Genomic DNA, 6,061 nt, shown 5'->3' with positions numbered 1-6,061 from the left:
TACCTTTTATGAAAGGGATCAAATAGTTGTACTGGTGTTGAATACAATGAAAATAGTCTCATTTTAATGTTAGAGTGATTTGACCAAGCAGTATGACCCCTGTTTGTGCATACTGGACACTGAATAGACCAATCACTGTGGCACTGACACTGCAAGTTACCATGACATTTCATAATGTTGCCCCATAGTATACTTTTTTTTAAGTTCTATTAAGTGAACACTTAGAAAAAGAAGCCTACCACCCTTCACCAGACTGATGTGCCTAGCCTAGTGGGGCAGTAGTTTTTCCATGAAGGAAGTTAAAATGAAATTCATATATTCATTTCAAATTCTGATACACTCAGACCCTCCAGGTGCATGCCATAAGCTTGTTAAATGCATTTTATACTGCACATTTATATATTTTCTTTTTTCTGTAGTTTGTGCTTATTTGCGTAATGTTCATGGTTTGCATCCCAGTTCTGTTTTACACTTATTCAGCTGTGTGCTAAATACAAGTTTTGTGATGGCAACTTTAATTATTTTTTGCAACTCATCTGTTGCAAGTAGTTATTTGCAGAAAAATATTTTATGCACATGAGGTTGCATATGCACATTAGGGTGCGTCCACACTGGCAATTTGTTGCCTACAGGCAAGTTGAAAGTACTGTTGGAAACACCACAGCCGACATCTGGATACATATCGACAGCAATGTTTGAAGATATGTTTGTTACGATGTTGGGCAACATGTTAGCATTAAGAGGCAACTTGGTGAGGCCGTCCACACTAGATCTTTGCAGACTGACAGCTGTCATTGTTGCTGTGGGTCTGTGTGTGTCTGCCCACATATCTCCACAACATTACCTCATCCACACTAGGGCTACCAACATATCGCCCAACAGTTTTACAAACATGTCTTCAACAATTTGTTGTTGAACGACTTAATAACTTGTTGCCCAACATGTTCGTTTCGATGTTGCCAACATGTTTTGTCACCAGTGTGGACACACCTTTACTGTGCCTCAGGATTATTTTTCATAAAAGCTCAGTCAGTAAAGTAATGCCAATACATAGCTTCAGTATGGAGTATTAAGTAATCATACAATGATATAAATAAATGCAATGTATTGGAACAGTTCATGTTGTGTCAAAAGTAAAACAGTAGTATAACACAACCACGGGGGGCAAGTCCCACATCAGGGAACCGGTACTGTGTTAGATTTTTTTTCATTGGCAGCAGATAAGTATTATAGCTCACTGACTTCCTCTGGGAACTTCAGTGATCTTGGTAGACAAACATTCCCTTATTAGATACACAGTAAGGCTCATGTAAATCAAAGCTGTAATATATTCATATACCTATCTACACAGCACTGACAAGATTATTGTATCACAGTTCTGAATGTACTTAAACTAATACTTATTTTGATATAAGGTGCAAAAAAAAATCCAGTTTTGTAATTATATTCTAAAATGTTTTTTAAACTTTGTGTTACTCAAGATTTTAATCAACCCATGAGCTTGCCTTGATCATTTGTAGTAAGTCTGGGAATTGTCAGATCGCTAAGCTGAAACAAGAAACTTCATGGCCATTATATGAAAAGAGATGCAACAGCTTTGTCAGGCAAAGAATATAGATTGTACATTTTTTCATAGCTTTTTAGGAAAAATAATTCTGTACCAAATAAAGGAGACAGTTTTACACGATAATAATTTAATCCTTGTTACACAGTTATATACAATGATATAGATTACGGGTTGACCTATTATTCATTCAGTGACACATACATCCCCTTCATTGGCTTTAGGAGGGGGGCTTCGTGGTGCAGTGGTTAGCACACTCGGCTCACAACCGAGAGAGCCCGGGTTCGATTCGCAGGCGGAGTGGAAAAATTTGGGTGGCTTTTCCGATACCCTACGCCCCTGTCCACCCAGCAGTGAATGGGTACCAGGTATTAATCGGGGGTTGTGTCCCGTCTCCTGGGATCTGTTCCCTTCTCCTATAATTCCTTCCCCCTCCTGTCTCTCTCTGGCACATGACCACAGATGTTGCGCCGACTAAACGAAACTTTCCAAATTTCATTGGCCTTGCGACAAGGCATCATCCCTTCAGATTGGAAAAAGGCTAACGTGACACCGATTTTTAAGAAAGGAGACGAAAAAGTACCAGGTAATTACAGGCCCATCAGTCTAACTTCGGTTGTAGGTAAGCTACTTGAGGGCATAATTAGAGACAAAATTGTGAGTTACCTTGAAAGCCACTCAATAATTGGGGACTCAGAACACGGCTTCCGAAACAAAAGATCCTGCCTATCAAACCTATTAACCTTTTGTAACGACCTCTTCACTGTTTATGACGTAACCAAATCACTGGACGTAGTCTATCTTGATTTCCAGAAAGCGTTTGATAAAGTCCCACATCATAAATTACTTTACAAATTAAAGCAAATAGGTATTGACGGTCAAGTACACCGATGGATCGCGAATTGGTTGAGCAACAGACAACAAAGAGTAGTGATTGACGGATTTAACTCAGAGTGGGCGCCGGTCACTAGTGGCGTCCCTCAGGGCTCGGTCTTGGCCCAGTGCTCTTCATTATTTACATCAACGATGTGGATGTTGGACTCAATAACCGCATTAGTAAATTTGCAGACGACACAAAGATTGGTAACTCAGTTCTCACTGATGAAGACAGGCATAGCCTCCAAGAGGATTTGCACAAAATTTCAGCTTGGTCGGATAGATGGGAGATGCCCTTTAACGTAAACAAGTGCCAGGTCCTTCAAGTTGGAACGAGGAATAAGAAGTTTGATTACGAAATGCACGGCGTTAAACTCAAAAGCGTTCAGTGCGTCAAGGACTTGGGGATCAAAATCGCGTCAAACCTCAAATTCTCACAGCAATCCATCGATGCAGCAAATAAAGCGAACAGAATGTTGGGCTTCATTAAAAGAAACTTTTTATTCAAGAATAAAGATGTAATACTCCCGCTCTACAATAGTTTAGTCAGACCCCACTTGGAATATGCGGTACAGTTTTGGTCTCCTACCATGCAAAGGATATTGCTAAATTAGAAGGTGTTCAGCGTCGGGGAACGAAAATGATCCCTTCCTTGCGCAACAAATCCTACGAAGAAAGGCTTTCTACCCTTAACATGTTCTCTCTTGAGAAACGTCGCCTCCGAGGAAAATTGATCGAATGTTTTAAAATACTTAATGGTTTCACGAATGTAGACAGATCAACATTGTTTATGATCGATGACACTTTGCGCACGAGGAACAATGGCGTAAAACTCAGATGTAGACAAGTAAATTCAGACTGCACCAAATTTTTCTTCACCAACGTTGTATTGCGAGAATGGAATAAGCTTCCACCATCAGTGGTCCAGTGTAACACGATTAACTCCTTCAAAAATAAGCTCGACCGTCACTTCCTTCAACTTAATATCAGCTAGAGTAGAAATGCATTGTTTTGGAGCCTTCTGATTAATGTAAAATCACTTAGGTTTAAGGACAGACCACCTAGTCTGGACCATGGGGTCTGTGTGGTCTGATTTTCTATGTAAATCTATGTAAATTTAGACACCCTTGCCCATAGGCCGCGGCCACACTGGGAGCGAGAAAGCGAGCCAGAGCAAGAAACTTTAATACATAATAACCAATGCTAAGTCTATATGTATATATATATATATATATATATATATATATATATATATATATATATATATATATATATATATATATATATATATATGAGAGAGAGAGAGAGAGAGAGAATTAGAACTAATGGAGGTGGCCACAAAGGGAAGCTAGCAAATAATGGGGAGAAAGAGAGCAGAGGAAGAGACTTAATGATTAACTTATCGCGCGATATTGCTGGGTCAGAAAGTGTGACATCACAGACATGCTTCCATATTATTTGCCGTAACTCAACTCATACATTAGATAGGACATTTTGGTTCACACCGTTAGACGCAGAAATGATTGGAAAACTCGAATATGCTTGTGAAAACTCAATAAAACAAACTAAATAAAGTGACGAGTTGAAGTTAAATAATCACTCTGTAATGTTTATAACACATTTTACATATTAATTGCTACCATTTGCAGCGGCTATGAAATGAGTACTAAAATAAACAGTTCCATCTTATAGAGAAAAGCCTCCTGAACACGATGGTGTATACAGATTTTCCATAAAACGCCAAATAAGTGAAGCACGGAACTATTTATAAAAACATTTCACTTCATCCCTCGTTTGCGCCGACGCGCCGACGGGGGTGCGAGGATATACTGGTATCAACTGGTCTGCGGGCTGCGTTTCCATGATAACCCTCACCTCGCCTCGCTTTTCGTGTGGCCACAGAAACTCCTCTTGCCGCTCTCGCTCTCGCAAGCTTTCTCGCTTTCTGTGTGGCCGCGGCTTTTTAGACGTGAAGATGAAGCATTCATCTGCGACCATATTCTCAAACGCTTCGCCGGTTACACACATTTGACAAGGATTTCGTACGCTCTTCGGGCATTTCCAGAGGTACTTTTATGATCCTGGTGGTAGTTTGACCCTCATGTAAACCCGATTAATCGCCTATTCGGCCTTTGGAAATAGTTCACGTGAGAGGTGGAAGAGTGGGAATGCCGACTCAAGCCTTTTTCAAATGCAGTGATGACTAAATAGCAAGAAACTTCCAACAAATGAGGAGGTTGGAGACTGAACCCCCCATTAATATTATAACCCAGAGCATGTCAAAATGGTTCTGAAGGGATTTATAAGTATTAACCTCCCGCAAAAGGAATGACATGATAGAAGTACTGGCCCATGTGCTTAGCCTACTTCGTACCGGGATCGACTGGCTGATCGAGACTTGACTGAATACTTCATCAAAATGGTAGTCCTCATAAAATTCGAATGCTCTGACCTATGCTATGTTTACTTACCAGCATTCCGTGACGTCTGGCAGGCATTGAATATCCGTCACATGTTCACACTAAGGAAAAATAATCGTGGTCACGCGGCGTCCCTCAGTGGCCTCCGCTGTTGTAGAAATCAACTCGCTTCCGCTAAATAGCTCGCAGAGAGAGGGTCAATTAACTTGCTTACTCTTTCTATATTTCACTCACCGCTATCTTTTATTTGTCCTGTTTCGGCTCCAATACAAGGCACAAACATCAGAGAAACATTTTTAATCAAGAGAAAGCTTTATAACAAACGAACATGGCAGATTTTCGAAAGAATTACCCCACGTTGATGTTCACTCAGTTTTTGCTGGTTTGAACTGTTGGGCTGATGTGTTGTTGTCTGGTGGGCAATATCAACCATCACAAAGATAACAAGTGGACAAACTAGAAGAAAATATGGGAAATTAATATGTTTTCCAGATGTGTATTCCCAAGTGCGCATGTGTAGTGGGCTAGAGCGACTTATTTCTGCAAGGAGGTATATCGTAACGTGGTGATGTTACTCCAGCGCTGCCAAGGTCAAAAGAAAACAGCGGGATTCCTATATTTTCCTTGGACATGATGACGACTTTATATAGTTCTCTCCGTTTTTTCACCCTTTCTTTCCCTCTACCTTTCCTCCCTTCTATCTTCTCTCCTTTCCCTTTTTCTTAACCCTCCTTTCCTCCCCTCCTCTTCCTCCTCCTCCTTCTCTTTTCTTTTCTCTCCCTTTCTCCCCTACCTTTTTTTGTGCCACCTATCTTCTTCTTCAGTGTTTTAGAGGGCTGGTTATAATATAGGCCATGGGACCACGACCTTTAAAGCCCCAGCAGTAGGGACGTGATGTGGGCCAGGAATACCGTACAAGGGAGTACGTGGACCGTATAATCGCCGTTAAAAAGAGAGAACTTACAGCAGCACAGTATTAGCAACACTTTTAAGGCGGCTTTACACCTGCACTGACACTTCGCGGCTGGCAATACAGGCGCGGCAGCATATTGGGTCTGGGTCTAGGAGCCCTTCTCGCGGCAAGTTCTCTGCAGCTGAGCGTGTCCGCCTGGTATTGCCGACTGGCGGCTGGGTAAACAACATGTCGGCGCCAATAAAACAAGAAATGACAGATGTAAATAACAAGATCTGGAGCCGGGAG

General features: G+C 41.2%; 1 long non-coding RNA gene across 1 annotated transcript in view; it reads right to left on the bottom strand.

The window, feature by feature from the left end:
• Window positions 1-5,760, bottom strand: part of LOC127000073 (uncharacterized) — a 21,493-nt gene extending 15,733 nt beyond the window's left edge. Inside the window, exon 1 of the long non-coding RNA XR_007753771.1 lies at window positions 4,912-5,760. This is a non-coding gene — a long non-coding RNA (uncharacterized LOC127000073). The remainder of the gene's footprint in view (window positions 1-4,911) is intronic.
• Window positions 5,761-6,061: the final 301 nt, after the last annotated feature.

This window comes from Eriocheir sinensis, chromosome 17, assembly GCF_024679095.1.
Source record: "Eriocheir sinensis breed Jianghai 21 chromosome 17, ASM2467909v1, whole genome shotgun sequence".
NCBI lineage: Eukaryota > Metazoa > Arthropoda > Malacostraca > Decapoda > Varunidae > Eriocheir > Eriocheir sinensis.
This window is presented reverse-complemented; position numbering and strand designations above follow the sequence as displayed.